The sequence below is a fragment of the Struthio camelus genome, chromosome 2 (genome assembly GCF_040807025.1).
Source record: "Struthio camelus isolate bStrCam1 chromosome 2, bStrCam1.hap1, whole genome shotgun sequence".
In the NCBI taxonomy this organism is placed as follows: domain Eukaryota; kingdom Metazoa; phylum Chordata; class Aves; order Struthioniformes; family Struthionidae; genus Struthio; species Struthio camelus.
In genome coordinates this window covers 6,004,663-6,024,436 of record NC_090943.1, presented here as the reverse complement: position 1 = coordinate 6,024,436, position 19,774 = coordinate 6,004,663, and positions in this window count along the sequence as shown.

The following is a 19,774-nucleotide window of genomic DNA, read 5'->3' as shown; positions in this document are numbered from 1 at the left end:
GTATGTATGCAGTTACATGTTGTGATCTTCTTTAGGATGGGATCTTCATTAGGAAAAAGTCAAACAGTATCTGCAAGGGTGAAATGCAGCTACCCCCTCCAAAAGCTGTCCTGATGCCACTGACTGTGGGCTCAGTGAAGACAAATCATGTCCTCTCAGTCCCAACCATTCCTGCCTGACATCTGCATTGCCCTGTTCATGGCTGGTAGAGGAAAAATCCTTCACTGGAGAGGGGTTCAGATGCCACTTCCTACTCCGTTGTCACCAGGCAGCTCTTTCTTTGGGGACCAAGGCACAGCTACGGTGAGACAGAGCCTGCGGAGATAGGACTGTTGGTGTAGAGAGGGCGTTTGTCCTGCATGCAGGCCCCTCTTCTCAAGTTTCACGCTGTTGATCTCCTGCGTACTTTCAGGGAGATTACTCGGATTTAGATCTTCAGAGGAATTCAGAGACCAGCTTTCCACTGATTTCCCTGGGAAATGAGGCTTTGAACATCAATCCTTTCTGTCTCCAGTGCTCACCTAGCATACCAGCTCAGTCCCACCTTTTGGAGCAGAGGAAAATGGTCACCAGGCCATTTCACATGTAGGGATGAAGATCCTATATGGAGCAGCGATACGTGGGAAGGGCTTTAAATCATAGAATCATAGAACTGCTGAGTTTGGAAGGGACATCTGGAGATTGTCTAGTCCAACCCCACCCTGCTCAAAGCAGGGTCCGCTAAAGCGGTTTGTCAAGGACCACGACAAATCAGGTTTTGAATATCTTCAGTAACGGAGACTCCACAATCTCTCCAAAGTAGGAACTAAGTTCTTACTTTCCTATACATTAAGCTTTTCATGCCATATTCTTAATTTTTCGAGCAGCCCACAGCAACTGGAGGTGGGTGTGGGTCAGCTCTTTGGCTAAATCCCAGCTAGACATCAAACAAACACAGAACTGCCACAGATCTCAGGCCTTCTTGGGCCTAAGAAACCCGTAATGTGAGGAATTCTCAAAATATCTAGTGGCCAGTGTGCCACTATCCAACCTGCACCCTAATTTGTAGCTATCCATGAATGTCTTCATTCAGCCTGCGCATGCTTATATTTGAGAAACACATTTCAGAGTTCACATGGTTTCACAGCTGAAGATGCTGACCCTCAGTGAGCAACTTACTCCTTATTCCTAGCACAAAACAACTGGCAAAAACCTTAGCACCCTTCACCTCTCTAGCTGCCAGGACAGGATGGCTTTAGAATACAGTGGGATTCAGGGCCTGCGAATAACCTGTCCCAGGCCTTTAGAAATGAAGGTGTCACTGAGGAACACTAACCCTTGGTCGTCTTGGGAGCTATCTGCAGGTCTTCACACTTTATCTGAGATGGAATCACAACTACTTAGTCTTTTCTGAGGACAACACAGCAAATTTCTGATGCATCTTGCATCAGAGGATAGCTCTGGATCTGCTCCCTTCTATCTTCCCTTAAACTGACTGAATTATTTGGCCTACATTTTCAAAACTAGCCCATGAAAAAGAACCCAAAAGCTTGGAAACTTGAGCCATGCCCAGATAGGGAATTCCTTTTGCCTTCAGCTATAGGAGGTGTTTGCCTGCTAGAGGTCCACGGTGTACAGCATGTCCCAAGGTGTTACAGAGCCAACGCTTCACCCTGAGATCTTACCCCTAGAGGCCTCTGACTCTCCACATGATATATCAGCCAGGAAAAAGCCATCGTAAGTGGGAGCCACACCGACATTCATGCTGCATGTTTTCCTCTATTATAGGGAAGAGAGGAAAGATGGCACGTTATGTGTTTTCCTCCAACCTCGTGGAGACAGTGACCTGCAGCCAGGATTTGCTTTTATCTTCTGAGTCAACCCCAGCCCCACTGTAGGCCCAGCTGTGAGGGTCACATGCCAGCAGCTCTGATGAGAGGCATTAAAAATGGGAGATTAGCAGCATTTATCCTGTAATCCCACTGGAGCCAGTGGCAAGGAAATGTGGACACCTCAGAGGATCTGCACAAAATTGATGACGGCCAGGTCTACTGTGCTCCAGTTCCCCTTTTGCCACCTGACATCATTATCCCCAGCACAGAGAGTTTAATTAATAACTGCTGTCTTGCAGTCCTGTTCAATCCTGATTTACACTGGTGAAAGCAAATCAATTTCTGTAGCTACATCTACATGGATTTCAGCTCTGGCACAAAGGTCGCCGTTCCTATACCCATACCTTTGGCTGCAGTGAACATCAGGCTCGAGCTCAGGTGATATTTTTGCCATCTGTCCCCACTCTTCTTCACTTTCACAGTGAAAAAGTAGCAATTAATCCTGATGAGCTTTTAAGGAGACCAAATCTGTGGACATCTCTGTAAAGCAGTTAAGAACAATTAGTGCTAAAGGGAAAAAAAGATCAGTTTTTCACTAAACAGAGGCTCATTAAGTGCCGAGCTGTAGGGACTTCCTGCTAATTCTGGTCATGCTCTGGGGTTACAGAGCAGAAAATATTATTTCCAAGCAGTTTAACTCAGGACTGGTGGAAAATAGTGTGACTGACTTTCATAATTGAGACATGATCAGAGATGTTCTTGTTCAGGTCTTCATTTCCAGATATTTTTTCTACATCTGTGACATGATGCATTCATATTCTTGGCTCAGTATTCCCACAGCTCAGAGACCTTGTAGTTATATGAATCTTTTTTTTCATGTATACAGATGGCAGATGAAAGCCGATTTCAGTGACCCAGTGCAACGCTAAGACATTGAAGACATTGTTGCAAGCAGATACTGGGATAAATCAGAAGTTACTGGAAGTAAGATTCTGCCAAAGTACAAAATAGAGAGGCCCCCATTTGTCTCACCCTTGGCCATCCCACATGCCTGTGGACAAGGTTAACATTGTGTGTGGGGAAACAGGCTCTGCCAAGGATGTGTTTGCAAAATGACACGTTCCAAAGGTATTTCCACTCTGCTTTCTGGTACGCAGCTCCTGGGGGAAGAGAGAAGGGCCAAACCCTGCAGGGTGAGATAACGTGGCAGGGGCCTCACTCTTTGGAAAAGCAAGGGAAGGAAGGAAAAAATCATCAAAAATGTACAAGCTGCTCAAGGGGTCCCGATGCAAAGACCTGCCACTGTTTGTGCAAGGTTAAATGCCCTGACTTGTACCCGCCAAAGGATTGCATCAATTTCTGAGAACCTTTCAGGAGAACTTTCGTGGATGCAAAACCAAATCATATGACTTTCTACTATATATTCCTCATTAACCCTCCGTAAGGCACTTATCTACTCTACGAAATCATAATGGTCAAATGAAAAATCTACACAGAGCCTTTTACAGGCCTGTGAATAGATCTGTACATACAAACAAAGACTGGGGGCTTTTAGCTTGCTGAAGTTCCTCCCCCATAAGTACATTTGGGCAGCAGGGGCATCTAACAGCGAGCAAGGCAGCGGCGACTAACAGTCACAAGGAGCTAAGCACCAGCCTCAGGATCTGGCCCACTTGCCTTCTGGGGCAATTTTGCTGAGAGAAGGCACTTCGTCGTGGGGAAAAGCGACCACGATTTTGCTCTCTGGCTTTGCCTTGGCCTGGGCCAACTGAGGTCAGGGCTTGGCATGGAAACTGTTTCATAGGGGAGCACTCTGCGAGCACCAACTGACTGGGGAGTGCATAGCTGCCTCTAATGGACAATTGTGTTCTAGTTAATGTTTAACTGCAGAAAATGGAAATGCTTCCAGATAGAAGAAGGCCGAACGCCTAGGTGAGCAGCGCTCCTGCGCCACAGATCCTGTGGTGCAAAGCTGTGCTGCACAGGCCGAACCAGTCATCTTTACCTGCCCTGAGTCATTGCATCCCTCCTCCCGTCTGCTCAGGTCAGTAGCCAATAGCTGTTAGCACACAGACACACCTCAGTTCTACAGAAGAGCCATTTCATCACAGCTTTTGGGTAACGATCACTGCTTTGCCTGGAGCTGTGCAGACAGTATATCTAGCTGAGCTGGGGACAGGCCAACACCTCTCTTCCCTATTCAGCAAAGAGGAATAGCCTTGGCAAGCCAAGGACTCAAGGGTAAATGCTGGTTTCAGGTTGGAATAGCTTTGATGAGAGCTCTAGAGCTCCAGTTTGCCTTCCTGGAGGCAACAGCTTGCAGCAGGTTGAGACAGGAGAAGTCTCCCTGGCAAAGGGGTTATAGCACTGGGGCAGAAGAAACAGGTACCTGCTGCTCCAGTTCATTTCTTAGCAGTCTTAGTGCAATCCCTATTTTAATCTGACTGTGCTGGGCTATGATTTGCAGGTACGAGGCTCATGTTTCCTCAGAAAAAAATCAAAGCCACACTTGTAGTCTCTGCCCACTCTCATTTCTAAGCATTTCATATTAAAAAAAAACCCCAGACTACCCCTTTTTTGGAGGGGGATATGCTGCATGCAAATTTCCAAGGTGTTTTCCAGCACTTGAGTGATTTCCTGTCCCGAGGAAAGTTCTTGCAGCTCTGGCTGAGGGCCCAGCTTCAAACCCTATGTAGTGGTTACCTAAGAAGATCCATTGCAGTGATAAGGTACAGATGGTAAGACCAGTGATGCCAGCCCTAAAAACCTCAGGCTACTGGACAAGGAAGACTGATGCATGTCTCCCTGAATATAAAATTGTAGCCCAAAAGGAGAGATACCTCAGTGAATATAACAGCACTGACAATAACAATGGGATGTAACAACAACAATGGAAATGGCCATGCCATGCCAGACCTCCTCCGGTCTTTCTGCATGAGCTCTGGCTGATACTGAAGACTTTGTGGAGTACTATGCTGCAGCGTATTTTGTTTTCCAAAACTGAATTTGAGGGCATGCAGCGGGAAATCCTCAGGAAAGGATTTCTTCTGCTGGTGAGCAACTCCTGCCTTGAAGCAAAAGACCTTTCAGGAGGTTAATTTGCTACTTGCCTGAGAGCAGAGGCAGCTCGGGAGTCTCTAATCTCTGGGGGAGGCTGGCTGTGCATGTGTGCACTGCGGGCGTGGGTTCCTTTGTGCCCCTCTCCATTTGCTCACTCGTACCGCGGCCAAGAATTAACAGGTGCACTGAGAAAACTGGATAGCCAAGGTGGGACAGTGACGTGGCATGGGCAAACAACAACTCTGGCTCCCTTCCAAAGAGATAAAGAAAGAGTGTGGCAGAGGGGCCCCAGTTTGGATCCGGCCGTGTTCAGGCCATTCTTTTATCTGGGGAGACTCCCAGAAGTACCCGAGTCCAACAGACCCTTTGCCCAGGTCACCGTTGGACCCAGTGCCCAACCCCTGACACTGAAGCCAGAGCTTGGGCAGTTGATATTTTACCAGCTGTGTTCTTGGGTTATTGGCTGACTGTCTGATAGGATGAGCAAGATTTAAAATGTTTGTGCTAGAAAACCTTCCATTTTCTATTGCTTCAGAAAATGGACTTGGTCTTCTAGTGTGCCAAGAAGCTTTAGGGAAGTAGTCGGTGTCAATGAAGATTCAGCAGGACCGGGGCCCTTTAGGTAAAAAATAGAGAGTCTGATGGGAGGAACTTCAGGGCAATGTAGTGGACTTGACAAAAATCTATCTCTAGGTGAATGATTTGCAGGAGAACAAAATTCCCGCTGCGCTGAGTGTTTTCATCAGTTTTTCATGAGCTACAACCTGCTGAGGTCAGGGTCTGGACTGTCAGCTACTTATTACTATTACAAAATTACAAACTTGTTGTAGCGATCTTAAATCCTAATTCAGTCCTTTGCAAAGCAAATGTTGATGACTTACAGACACCTAAACTCATAATCCCATGGTAGGCCATCACAGGACCCTGCATCTAGAGCACGTAGAGCTGGTCTACACAATATTCCTTGGACCAAAAGGCTAGGTGGAAAAAAGGTTGTTACCTGGTGAGAACTTAGCTACACAATTAGCTAGACACAATAATATTAAATAAATGCAACTAACACTAACTTTGCACTACACAGAGCTATCATTACTATTAAAATGGTATCATCTAAAATTTTCAGCAAAGATAGAGACAGGCCTTGTGCTGAGTTGTTTACCCACCTCATGTCAGTTTTAAGATGATAACAGAGATTATCAATTACTGTTGGAGGAATCATGTCGTGGAGGGAGCACAGGCTACGGGTGGATAAGGTGTCCTGACCAGTATCACTACAGGCACTAGGTATTAATGGCAAGAATAAACTCAGATCACCCAAGAACCAATCTGATTGATAACTCAGCCATGAAGATCAACGTTCTACTGAGCAGCCTGTGGCCACTGCATTCAGTCCTCAGTCATAGTACAAAACAGATGTTTCTGCTAGGTAGAGAAGCGTGTCTACCTTGAAGAGGAAGACAAAGAGGAAAAGTAGACAAAATACAGAAAGGAACAGTACACACATCATTACAAATGGGACAACTTTGCAAATAGCTGTATTGCTAGTTTAGGAGTTTCACAAAACCTCAGGGACTCTCTCTGAGCCCTAATGAAAACCTTATGAAACCCAGCAAATTCCAGCACGCTTTGGTCAGGGTCATCAGGCAGAGCCTTTACAATTTACAGAGTCAGCTAAATCTAGCAGCAAGGATACATTTCATAGCACAGGCTGAACAGCCAGGGAAGATTCAGCAGCACAGTCACTAGTTAATGGGTGTTTGAACCCAGCAAAGGTTATCCCGCAGCAGTCCTTGCACAGCAGAGGAGTTGCTTGTGCCGCGGCAGTGACAATCCCTGAAGTCCAGGCCCCTTGGGACTGTCCTTCTGTGGGAATCACACCACACACAAGCAAGACAAAGGATTAGTGAATTGTTCTCATGTGATCTATGGGAAATGAAGCAAAGGGAGATTATGCCATTTTGGCCAGAAGTACAGAAGATGAATTCCACACGAGAGCTACAAAGTCGGCTCAGGTCCCCAACAGCCAACCCACACCCTGCAGGAAACGTGACCCAGGTTTGCCTCCTGTGGGATATAAAGCTGGTCCTTTAGCACCCAGAGAAACCAATTGATCCCAATGGGTTTAATGGGAGTTAAATAATTTGGAGACCAGAAGGTCTAATTATAGGGCACACTGGCTTCGGTGGTGAAGACTACTGGAGTCTCCACCCTTCTTGTTAATATTTTTCTTTTCTTTAGCATTCGGACAGACCAGCAGTATTCACCCATGCAGTTACTCGATTGCTCACCTTGGTGACTCTATCTGAGTGCCCATAAAATAACTCCAGCCTCTCTTTCAAGCTTAATTTTTAACCCCCCATCATTTCAGTGACCTGGCTGTATGTGTGACTGCACAAAGTCATTCTCCACAAAAGTATGGGGGACGGTAACAAAATGTTGGAGCCCTGTCCTGCTGCCAACACACATGAGGGACCCCCCCACGAAATCAGAGCCATAGCAGCTGCCTGTCTTACTTGAAACTGTGGTGCCCAGATGTGGCAAGTGGGGAGGGATACAATGTAGCCACATCAGATGGGAGCTCTGCCCTGAGAGAGGCAGTGAGGGGAGGCTTGGGGCTTTGCTCAGGGACTCCTGAGTCTGCTCCCCGCGTCTTTCCTTGACATAGGGCAAAAATTTCCAGGGTACATGAGTAGATTGGTAGCAGAGCCAAGTTTATCGACCCTTGTTGTTCAAATCTACTGAACGGGGCTAATGATTTGTCCCTGGACCCCCAAAGATTTGAAATTTATATGAGCCACTGAGCCCTGGGACCAACAGGTAGAGCCAATGCCATGCCTACAGGCGTCTGCTTACAGAAGGTGGCCAAGGCTGGAGGCCAGCCTGGCACTGAGCTATTGTTCAAAGGAATGCGGCCTTGAATGTGCCAACCAGGAAAGAGCAAGAAAAATCAATCACAGTAAATGCTGAGAAATTGTCTTCTTGTTAAATCTTGCCCCTCCCTGTTTTTTGAAGTCCCCAAAGGGTACAGAACACCTTCAACTCCTGATGCACACAGAATCACAGAATCACAGACTCATAGAATGATTGAGCTTGGAAGGGACCTGTGGAGATCATCTAGTCCAACCTCCCTGCTCAAGCAGGGTCACCTAGAGCATATTCACCCATGCAGTTACAGCATAAGACTGCAAGAGCTGGGCCTGTTCAGCCTGGAGAAGAGAAGATTGAGAGGGGATCTCATCAACGTGTGCAAGTATCTGAAGGGGGAGTGTCAAGAGGATGAGGCCAGCCTCTTCTCCGTGGTGCCCAGCAACAGGACAAGAGGCAATGGGCAGAAACTGAACCACAGGAAGTTCCATCTGAAGCTGAGGAAAAACTTCTTCACTGTGAGGGTGACAGAGCATTGGAACAGGCTGCCCAGAGAGGTAGTGGAGTCTCCTTCGCTGGAGATATTCAAAACCTGTCTGGATGTGATCCTGGGCAATGTGCTCTAGAGGTCCCTGCTTGAGCAGGGAGGTTGGACTAGATGATCTCCAGAGGTCCCTTCCAACCTAAACGATTCTGTGATTCTGTGATTCTGTGATATTGCCCAAGATCACATCCAGATGGGTTTTGAATATCTCCAGCGAAGGAGACTCCACAACCTCCCTGGGCAACCTGTGCCAGTGCTCTGTCACCCTCACAGTCAAGAAGTTTTTCCTCATGTTCAGATGGAACTTCCTGTGTTTCAGTTTGTGCCTGTTGCCTCTTGTCCTATCGCTGGGCAACACTGAGAAGAGTCTGGCCTCATCCTCTTGACAACCTCCCTTCAGATACTTGGACACATTGATGAGATCCCCTCTCAGTCTTCTCTTCTCCAGGCTGAACAGGCCCAGCTCTCACAGCCTTTCCTCAGAGGAGAGATGCTCCAGTCCCCTCCTCATCTTTGTAGCCCTCCGCTGGACTCTCTCCAGTAGCGCCATGTCTCTCTTGTCTTGGGGAGCCCAGGAGTGGACACAGTACTCCAGGTGAGGCCTCCCCAGGGCTGAGTAGAGGGGCAGGATCACCTCCCTCGACCTGCTGCCAACACTCTTGCCTAATGCACCCCAGGATCCCATTGGCCTTCTTGGCCACAAGGGCTCATTGCTGACTCATGGTCCACTTGTTGTCCACCAGCACTCCCCCCAGGTCCTTTTCTGCAGTGCCGCTTTCCAGCAGGTCAACCCCCAGCCTGTCCTGGTGCATGCGGTTATTCCTCCCCAGGTGCAGGACCCTGCACTTGCCTCTGTTGAACTTCAGGAGGTTCCTCTCCGCCCACCTCTCCAGCCTCTCCAGGTCCCTCTGAATGGCAGCACAGCCTTCTGGTGTGTCAGCCGCTCCCCCCAGTTTAGGATCATCAGCAAACTTGCTGAGGGTGCCCTCTGTCCCTTCCTCCAGGTCATTGATGAATATATTGAACAAGACTGGACCCAGGACTGACCCCTGGGGGACACCGCTATCTACAGGCCTCCAACTTGACTCTGCGCCATTCACCACAACCCTCTGAGCTCAGCCATCCAGCCAGTTCTCAATCCACCTCATCGTCCACTCATCCAACCCACACTTCCTGAGCTTACCTAGGAGGATGTGATGGGAGACAGTGTCCAAAGCCTTGCTGAAGTCCAGGGAGACCACATCCACTGCTCTCCCCTCATCTCCCCAGCCAGTCATTCCATCCGAGAAGGCTATCAGATTGGTCAAGCGTGATTTCCCTTTGGTGAATCCGTGCTGACTACTCCGGATCACCTTCTTGTCCTCCACATGCTTAGTGAGGACCTCCAGGAGGAGCTGTTCCATCACCTTTCCAGGGATGGAGGTGAGGCTGACAGGCCTGTAGTTTCCTGGCTCCTCCTTCTTGCCCTTTTGGAAGACTGGCGTGACATTGGCTTTCTTCCAGTCCTCAGGCACCTCTCCTGATCTCCAGGACCTTTCCGAGATGATGGAGAGTGGCCTAGCAATAACATCTGCCAGCTCCCTCAGCACTCGTGGGTGCATCCCCTCAGGGCCCATGGGTTTGTGGATGTCAGATTTGCCTAAATGATCTCTAACCCGACCCTCCTCAACCAAGGGAGAGTCTTCCTTTCTCCAGCCTTCCTCTCTTGTCTCCAAGGTCTGGAATTCCTGAGGACTGGCCTTAGCAGAGAAGACTGAAGCAAAGAAGGTATTCAGCAACTCTGCCTTCTCTGTATCCTTCATTATCAGGGGACCCGCCCCATTCAGCAGCAGGCCCACATTTTCCCTAGTCTTCCTTTTGTTACTGATGTATTTGAAGAAACCCTTCTTGTTGTCCTTGACATCCCTTGCCAGATTTAGTTCCAAATGGGCCTTAGCCTTCCTCATTGCATCCCTGGATACTCTGGCAACGTCCCTGTATTCCTCCCAAGTGGCCTGTCTTCTTTTCCACATTCTGTGTACTTCCTTCTTCTGTTGGAGTTTTGCCAGGAGTTCCTTGCTCATCCATGCAGGTCTCCTGCCCGCTTTGCTGGATTTCTTACTCAGAGGGAGGCACTGCTCTTGAGCCTGGAGGAAGTGATGCTTGAATATTAACCAACTCTCCTGGACCCCCCTTTCTTCTAGGGCCCTACCCCTAGAAGGACACACACTTGCTTCATTACCCCCACACTGCATGTTAGTCACGTTGTGCTCCTGGAAGAGACTCAAATTCTGCTGCAGTAAGCACGATGTGGGCACTGATATTCAAAACAGCTTCAATTTGGCTGATGAATGACGGTCGGTCACTTTACTGGGCACTGTACATGCTTCTCTGTGATGCCTGCAGCCTGCTTAGCATTGCCTCTGTGTACTTCTTGTAGAAACCCCATGGACCTACATAGGAGAACAAACGCAGGCTGGGCTGCAGCACGTGGCGTCAGCTAGGACTCATAGAGCTTGTCTGGTTCTCTGAGAAAATGGGAAACAACGGGCACGAAAACTATTCAAGGGGAACACAGCTTGGTTTGTGTAAGTATAGCTGCTTCAACAGTTGAAGAATGCATGCAGCCAGCTTTTAGGCAATGTCATAGTCTAGAGTTAAGCTGGCTGTCAGAAAAGGTCCTCAGGAAGTCAAAGCCAGGTCTCCTGTGTCCCCCTTACCACCCACTGGGTGTACTTCACTGCTGTGTTACACTTGGGCTTGCAAAGGCAGTCGCAAGCTCGGGTGCCAAAGAGCGATGGTCTCCCTCAGCTTCCATCACGCTCTGTGTTAGAGGCCAGTGAGGAGCTGTGGTATACTCTCATTTTCAGGAAAAACCTCCCGCTGAGGCTGATGCACCTAATTCCTTTGGAGAGTTTTTCTGTTATTAGTCAGTACAAATATTGACACCACCCGTTGTTAGCAGGTCAGAGCACTGACACTGGGTGAGGAGCGCACATGAGCTGAGAGCATTTTTCCGGGCAGTTCTGGTTACCATGTTTAAACACTGAGCAATAGACTACCGTTACATCGGTAAGAGACTGCAGTCTTTCTGCTAGGAGGGAGAGGTCACATCTGGGGCATCTTTGTCCCGCTTCCCAACAGAAAGAGGCTAGTTTAGTGTTTCTCCTTCCTATGTTTCCTGGCTTTTCTGAACAGCAGCCAGCAGCACTTGCATAAAGAGCCCATTCTGCAAATCACAATATTTTCTTAGTAGCTCTGGCAGGAATGGAAGGCCTTGGAAGTCACAGAACTGCCTCGCTTAGACCGATGGCTTCATTTATTTGGATTATACACGTTGCCCAACAGAGCTCATAGCTAGCAATTAACGGCCCAGGCTCTGATCTGTAGGTGTCTGTACAATACAACTAGCGTTTCCATTTCTTATCAAAATTGCTTGGAGATAGAGGATAAAGAGATGCCAGGGAAATCACAGTGCACTGAATAACAGATTGCATCAACATGCACACAAAGTTTGGCTTCCTGGCCATTTTTTGTGCAGGTGCTAACTCTGGTTTTGCCCGGCGGGGAATTAGAAGTGTCATCCCCTTTGCAAACGGGGAGGAGGAATTCGACGCTATGGCTCACCAGTGCCCGATCGCAGGAAAGGTGGTCATTTCCACCTCCACCAGAAAGCTACTCTTTGGCCCTCGGGGAAGGTCTGTTGTACTAACAGTTTTGGGGGGTTTTCTCTACCCAGTGAGGACCTGCATGAGGCAGGGAATTGACTGCTCTTTACTTAAATTTACTGCAGAGAACTTTTCTAAGCCAAGCCACATTCCTTCCACCGCAGCATACAGAAATCCAACTCCAGAGAGCATTTTGGGAGACAACCGCAAGCAACGCCTTCAGGGCTGCATTCCTGGGCTGGCAGATGAATCGTTTTCCAGTCACACAGAGGAAAAGTCCATTGCTAACACATGAAGGCCGGGAACCAGTGTCAGAAGGGGATTTAAAGAGGATGGACTGGTTTCCAGCTTTCGGACCACGGCAGCGAAGCAGATGGAGAGCAGAGCGGTTAACACCCCACAACATCCGTGTTTGCAGCTCTCAGACAAACCAGTTGTGCCAGTGGCACTCTTTGCTTCCTCCGTGGGAGGCTGCCTGCAGCACAGTGCTTGCTGGTCAAAGAACCTGACTTGCCAGAGAAGAAATAAGGTTCCTGGTTTTTTAAAAGGATCGCAGTTTGTACATAGGAAAAGCAGAAAGGAGAAGAGCCTCCCAGAACAGCTTTTTGCCTCGGTTAGTGACAAGCTGATCAAGCTGAGGAGGCAAGCTCTCTCAGGAACATTTTCCACTTTACACAGAAATCGTTGATTTTTCAGTAAAAAGCCACACCCCGTCTCTCAGCCATTTCAGCCAAACTCCAAACTTCTTTGAATCTCTGATGACGCAAATTTGAAGCTATTTCCTTACATTCCCCTTGCTCCCTCCTAAGGCAGGCTTCCCAGCTGGATTACACATCCCTAAGATGCCTCTAACACTGCTTCACTGCTCAGTCGTTTGGAACAGGGAGCTTTCACAGTACCTGCTTTTGAAGATCGTTGTTGGTCGAGATGCATTCCTGCCTGCCCAGAAAAGATGGACAAGCATATATCTGCAGCTGGGAAAATAAAAAGCAATAAATATTTTTTTCCAGAAGAAATGCATGGTGTCCTGTGGCCCTGGAGCCTCTGGAGTGGCCAAGGGAAGAAGTATCACTTGCAGCACCGTGGTGTGGGCAGGGTACGTACTGCGTTTATCCAGATAAGACACGTTTCCATTTAAACCAGGGAAATATTAAGTACATTTCATGCCTGGCCACGTTCAGAGTACAGGGAGGTTTGTACACTTCCAGATTGTGACAGCTGGATTTGTTCTTCCATAGCTCCACCAAAGGAGGTATTGAATAAAGGGTGCATGACCACAGAGGCAGGATACCTACAGTAGTTATGAACTTAGTCCAGCTATCCTGCCTCAGTGGTCCTGAATCTTTACAGCTAGGATACAGCTATATGTATTAGTGTCCTAAAGTGTTGACGAAATGTTCTTTTTGCTGAAAATGAAGCTGTTTCTTCTTCTAGACATGTCAAATTTGACTAATATCCTGCTTAAAACAAAGTATTTATCCTGACCAAATGACCTTCATTTTCCTCTCGTCTAGAAGAAATTCTCTCTCTGTGCTGCTTTCCTTTCATACGGGTGATGTTTTCCATGCTGTCACTTTTGTGGTGCTATCAGTCCAGTTTATCAATATTTTTTGCCTTAAGAGTGCACTAGCCAAAATTGAACACAACTCCAACTTGAAATGTCTCTGGTAATTATTTCCCAGATCTTACCCAGTCTTCTTGGGGTTGAATATGCTCCTAGAAGGAAACTTTTTTTTGGGGGGGTGGTATTTTGCTTTTTTTAAACACATGGTTATTTTTCTTCAGAAGCATCACATAAGTGATCCAAGCTGTGCTTGCCATCCACTGCCTCTCCCAGCTTTTCTTCTGCAGTGTGGCTCCCTTCCAAACAGTCTCCTGGTTTCTATTCATATATTTGATCCACTTACACTTTTCATGCAGGTGAGAAAAATGCAATCTTTCTGTTCCCATCTCTAATTTTAATCACCACTGGGAAATCTCAGCTCTACTCTTGAAATACCTGAAGGCAAGACCAGTGAAGATGAGTCAGGCACATCCGTTGAATGCTAGTCCACCCTCTGATTTCTAGATGCCAGCGTTGCATAAAACCACATGCTATATAGGGAAATGCACTTTAAACTCCTCGCAGCCTGTCCTTAGGGTACTTATCAAACGAAGACAAAGCTCTCACCCACTTCACGGTAATTTCATTGAGCCCAGTGGTTTCAAAATATTGCTGGATTAATTGGTCCCCCTCAGCCCGCAGCTGCAGGCATCCTTGCCCTTTTCATTTGGAGAGACGGGCCTGCGGCAGCTTGCTTTCCTGCGGCTTCAGAGACCCCTCGCCTGGACTGTTTTCATGATTTGACAGTGACAGCATCGATCAATGTGACCACATCAACAGCCTCACTGACAAAAATTCAAGTTTATAAGTGACTTCCCCAAAATAACAACAATATTTAAAATTGTGCCTCTGTTTTATCTACCTCTGGCAAGATAATTCGACTGACTAAACACAGTGGCCAAAACAATCCAGGAAAGAGTTCTCCCTATGGGAGACAGTATTAAAAAATGCATACTCTGCAAGCCCCATAAACCCCTCCTAGCTTAAAGAGGAGCCTGCAGAATAGGGCGGTTTAGTTCCTTTCCACGGGGCTTCAGGCGTGCCTGAAGCAATGTCTGTTCAGATCTCCTGCTGAGCAATGCTGTTTGGATCAGGATGGGGGAGCTGTAGGATGACCAAAGCCACGTTGCCTACCTCTGGCCTCTGGACATGCGATAATGGGAGCCAGCAGAGGAAAAGGGAAACAGCATTGGGAGCAGATAAGAGCAGGGAAAACACTGACCTCAAGAACACACGACTTTTGGCCATCACCACCCAATGACTTGGGTCCACCTGTGAAGCGAGAGAATTCTCCCACGATCCTTTTTTCTCAGCAAAAAGCATCTGTCTTCATTGTTCCTGATCTTGCATATTTTCCGACTCAAACAGCAAGCTTTTTTATTGAAATGCTTTGAAGTTGCTGCTTCTGCTTTAGATCTGAAGGCAAGTGTAGGCACCTGAAAGCCTGTGCTTCCCCTTCTCCTCCCACCTATATTAGCTTCATGAAGACATTATCTCTTTCTACCATGCAGTGCGTTTTTAATTAGAGCCATCAGGATAACCTCTGAGCAGACATTTAAGAAAACAGGACTATCTAGCGAACAGATCTCCAGATTGTTAGAAAATAAAAGTAATTAGATGACAGTTGTTGCTCATTTAAGAACAAAAGAAATAATCATAGAACTGTTTGAAACTTTGAAAACACAATAAAAAAAATTAGACATTTTCTGATTGCTTTACAGCTGGCCATAAAAATAGGAGAGGTGAAGAGAAAATTCACAGGAATTGATAAGTTTGCAGTTTATTTTGCCAAAAGACCGGCATTGAGAAAAGTGACCCCAAACACTTTCAGCCGGCTCTATTTGCCAACGTTACAGAAAAGGAACCTCTCTAGAGCGTTAAACATGCCGGCGGACCGACATAGCGCAGAAGCCTTGCTCAGTGCCACACCTTTCCCTGGCACGGGCTTCTCAGCAGACTTCATTTGTTCTTCCCAAGTGAAACCTCTGACTTCCCGGACTGGTTTCAGTTCATTGTTTAATGTTATCTGTTGTCCTCCAGCCTCCCCCCACCCAAGGGCTGCAGGGTGCTTTTTGCTTTTGTGCAGGCACCCGTGAAAGAGATCTCTCAAGCTGGAGCTCACCAGGAGCAAACACGTGTCCCTACTGCACGGTGCTCACCACGTTCTTGTTAACTCTCTCCTCGTGCAGGAGATACGCTTCCCCAAGGCAAGCTTCACTGTAGTCATCGTATCGCATCAAGATGATCATATGTGCTACAGCCTCAGCAGCTACCCTGATTTACTCCTGACATTGCACTGCTGTTCCAGATTGCCAGCTCAGCCAGGATGACTCCTGCTGAAAACAATTCATCAAGAGCAGGTCCCTGTCGAGGGACAAGAGGTGGGAGGTTTGTAAAACGGAGGTACACGAGCCCTCTTGAGGTGACACGCAGCATCTGGGGTCGATACCTCCGGGGAAGCAGAGACAGGAGCTGGTTTACAATTTTCCGTCAGGATGTAAAAGATTTATTTTGACCAGTGAACCCAAGCTCCCTCACAGCTTGGGTGATTTAGATTCATTAGAGGCGAACAAAAGTTGATGGAAAAGTAGGACGGAGAGATATAAGCAAGATTAAGCTTTTAATAATCTACTTCCCTCATGACTTAAACCCTTGAATTTTACTAAGACACAGGCCACTGAGCTGGACACGATTTCTTTCATTCAGCCTGGTCCCTCAGCAAAGCAAGCTTCTTGAAGGCAGGAGAGGCATGACACAGAGCTTAGAGGTGATGCTCTCCTACGAGAGAAGGGTTGCCTAAGACTAGAAGTGTCCTTTCCTCATCCATCCGGGTTTAGGTGGTTCGGGCTGCAAGCTTATATGGATTTTTCCCAATTACCTGCAAATCAAACATGTCTCAGCTTCTGCTCTGTAAAGACTGACAAGAACCTGCACAGAGGCCAAAGCTGTTTAAGTTTCTAATACGTGGTTAGTTCACTGGGGAAAAGAGAGGGCAAAGGAGCAGCATCAGCTATTTGGCAGTACTACCTCGAAACTGAGTTTGGAAAATTGCAATCAGCTGTGAATCTGAAGTAGATTTTCGGACTGGCTTATTGAAGCACAGGCCTAGGAGACCAGCTGCCAGGAACTCAGCTCTGTCCGCTAGTGACTCAATGCTGAAAGCACTTCAAGGTGTTTCATCGCAAACAGCCTTTGCAGAGGGAGTACCTGGATGGAAAGCCCTTGAACTCACGAGATACAAGAGGGGACAACGTCATGGGTAAGCTGTGGAGTGGGTCACGAGAGAGCCCCTTCCAATGTCGTAGTCCTGCCGCAGGTCACCTACGTGGTCTGGGACAGCTACTCCTCTTCCCGGCCGCACCTCCACTTCCCCATCTGTGAAACTGGCACATCGACTTCCCTGCCAACAGGCCCTCAACAGACAACTCCCCCTTTGAAAACTGCGTTTCTTATAGGGCCATTGTGGACTGTGAAACTGTGATCACCTTCTTCTGCCGTGAAGACAGAGAGACCTATAAACCATTTTGATTTCTCACCGCAGACCAGAGCAGGAGCTAACCGGTGTCTCACTTCCCTCTGGACTAAGTTTCACCAGAATCTGAACTGCTTCACTTGCTGGAGCCGTTCTGCACGTTTATCGAGCCAATTGTCTTCCCAGAGAATGAACTGTCACTCTCTTTAATTGTGGAGGTTCATAACGAACCAATTTCTGCTTCGCTAATATCACACAATAGTTCTCAGGGGATAGCTGCTCTAAAATGGAAAAAAAGACATTCGAAAAGGGAACTTGCTATTATGACAAATCAGTCACTCTGCTTAAACATTTGCAACCCTCTCCAAAACCAAGCTGCAAACCCATTTTTGTAGTGACATGCCTAAAACTGTATGAGAAAACATACAAAAATGGTGACTGCGCATTCTAGCCTGCCAGAAAGCACATCAGCTGCATTATTTTAAAATCATAAGAAAGCATCAGAGCTGACAGCCTCGTTAAGAACACGTTGAAGAACTTTATTTTCTCTTTAAAGTTTAATTTAAAGAAATCTAAAAAAGCTAGCAAAATTGGCTTCTGGTGCCACCTTACAGCTGACTCACCCCAGGCATCTGAAAAGCATTTTTTCCCTCGACATCTGAAGCATGGGTTTTCGGGGATACAATGTCAAATGAGACAAGGCTGCAACCTCCATAAAAGGTACAAGAAATTACTTTATTTTTTTTTTGAATATTTTTACCCTTCAGACAATGGCATCTCAGACAATTAAATTCCCTGCATTACAGTAAAGGTAAGAAAAGAAAATGCCTTACAGCATCCAAGCAACTGAAACAATTCAAAGAGAAATAGTATCGTGGAGAAATCAGGGCCAAATTAAACATCAGGACATTACCTGCAAACGCACCTCTTCCCGGCACACGTTATTCACTGTAAACGTCGGGAGACGCATCTCAAGGAGTTTTGCTCCTTTTAATTTAAATTCTCCATATAGGTCAAACTCAATTAACGCAATCCAACCATAAGTCTGCGTGTCACGAGGAACGTGTGTTTGCAGATAATTGAAGCTTTGGGGCAAAGAGAACGTCTTCATGTTGCTAAGGGCCGTGCAGGCACTATCTGTGTTACAGCCGTGTCCCCGTATTGCCGTCGCCACCAGGGATCCACTGCGACAGCAAAAATCAAAGTTGAACGGCAGGAATTCGGTTCGGATCTGAATCCCAGCCTCGAGTTTAATCTAAAGGCAGCCTCCCCGTCACCAGGGAAATGCACGAAAAGCCGTAGCGCTCGTAGCTGAATTTACACCCGTGACCTTTTTCACTTTCCGCAAGGGCAGCTGACGTTAATAAACCCGATTCGGGGCTAGAGCTGCCTCGTGTCAAAACATCCGGGCAGCGGTAAGAGCGTGAACGAACCTCCAGATCGAAGGCAAGTAAGTGGTTTGCCTCGTGGGGGACAGCGTTCCCCAGCGAAGCAAAACTCCTCTTTTTTTTGGGCCGGCACGCTTCTCTCGTGTGCGTCTCCAAACACCCGTTGACGTCTCTCGGTTCCACTTTGTTTCCTCAGCGAGCATCATCTTCGCTTCTAGTAAGGCCGTTTCTATAAATCAAAGGGCAATACGCGTAAAGCACAATGTTCTCACTGAAAGAGCTTGGAATGCCAAACCCGGCTTCGCTCCCCCAAATTAACGAGGAACAGATCTGCAGGGAGTTTAATGGGACAAAGTGAGCGTGAAAGCATCCGTGCAGAAGTTTACAGACCCGGAGTAGCTCAGGGTGGGATTACACCCAGCGCTGGATTTACTGCCTGCTGTGGAGTCCCACCTCCGTCCCCCTTCCCTGTCCCCTCTCTATCAGCCATCCCCTCTCTATCAGCCGTTTGGGAACACCCAGCTCAATGGGTTGCTTAATGGCTTGAATTAATTGCTTGGATCAACGGCTTGAATTCCTACTTGCCCAACTTCTCCCATTCAAGCGTCCTTGGCTACTATTTCGCCCTTGCTAAAAGCAAAGAGAAGTGAGCAAAGCCACCGGGCGGCCGAGAAGGATGAACTTGCTGTTCTGCATAGCGGTAGGCACCGTTGCACTTTAAAGGCTGCCTTATTTCAGGATGGAGGGAATCCTGTTTAGACAGAAAAGATCAGCAGAGCCGTGCTAACGTATGAACGGAAAGTCAGACGCAAGGAGAGATGTGTAATTCTTGGCATTCCAGTAACTGGTATTTTTCAGGCAAGATTAAACCCACCCCCCCTGTGCTAAACCCAGATAGTGAGGGATGGTCTCTAATCTAGAGAATTTGCGCTTAGGACAAAAAATGAGTGCTCAGGCAGGGAAATATCTTAATTCTTCTAAAACGTGGCTCAAAAGAGGGGAAGCAACCAAGGCAGAGCAAGCACAGAAACGGCTCGTCCAAGGAAACATGGGGCTTCTGCAGCAGAGCTGGGGATGGCGCCCAAACCTGATGGATCCTAAATCCACCGCTTTCGCCCTGAAGGCCTCCTGCTCCAGGAAGGACGGCCCCGCGGTTCCCAGCCGCTCAGACCGCATCTCATTCATGCAGGGAGCCCAGACACGGCCTCCTTGTCAGTACCTACCTTACCCAGCATCTGTGCAAAGCAGCTCAGCTGCCTCCCTCTGCGCCAAAACGCATCGTTTACCGATTCCCTGCAAACCCAACAGCCCAACCTGCGTTCGGTCCACAGCGACGGGCACAGACACAGCATTCGGCCTCGCTTCGGCAAGAGATGGCCCTGGT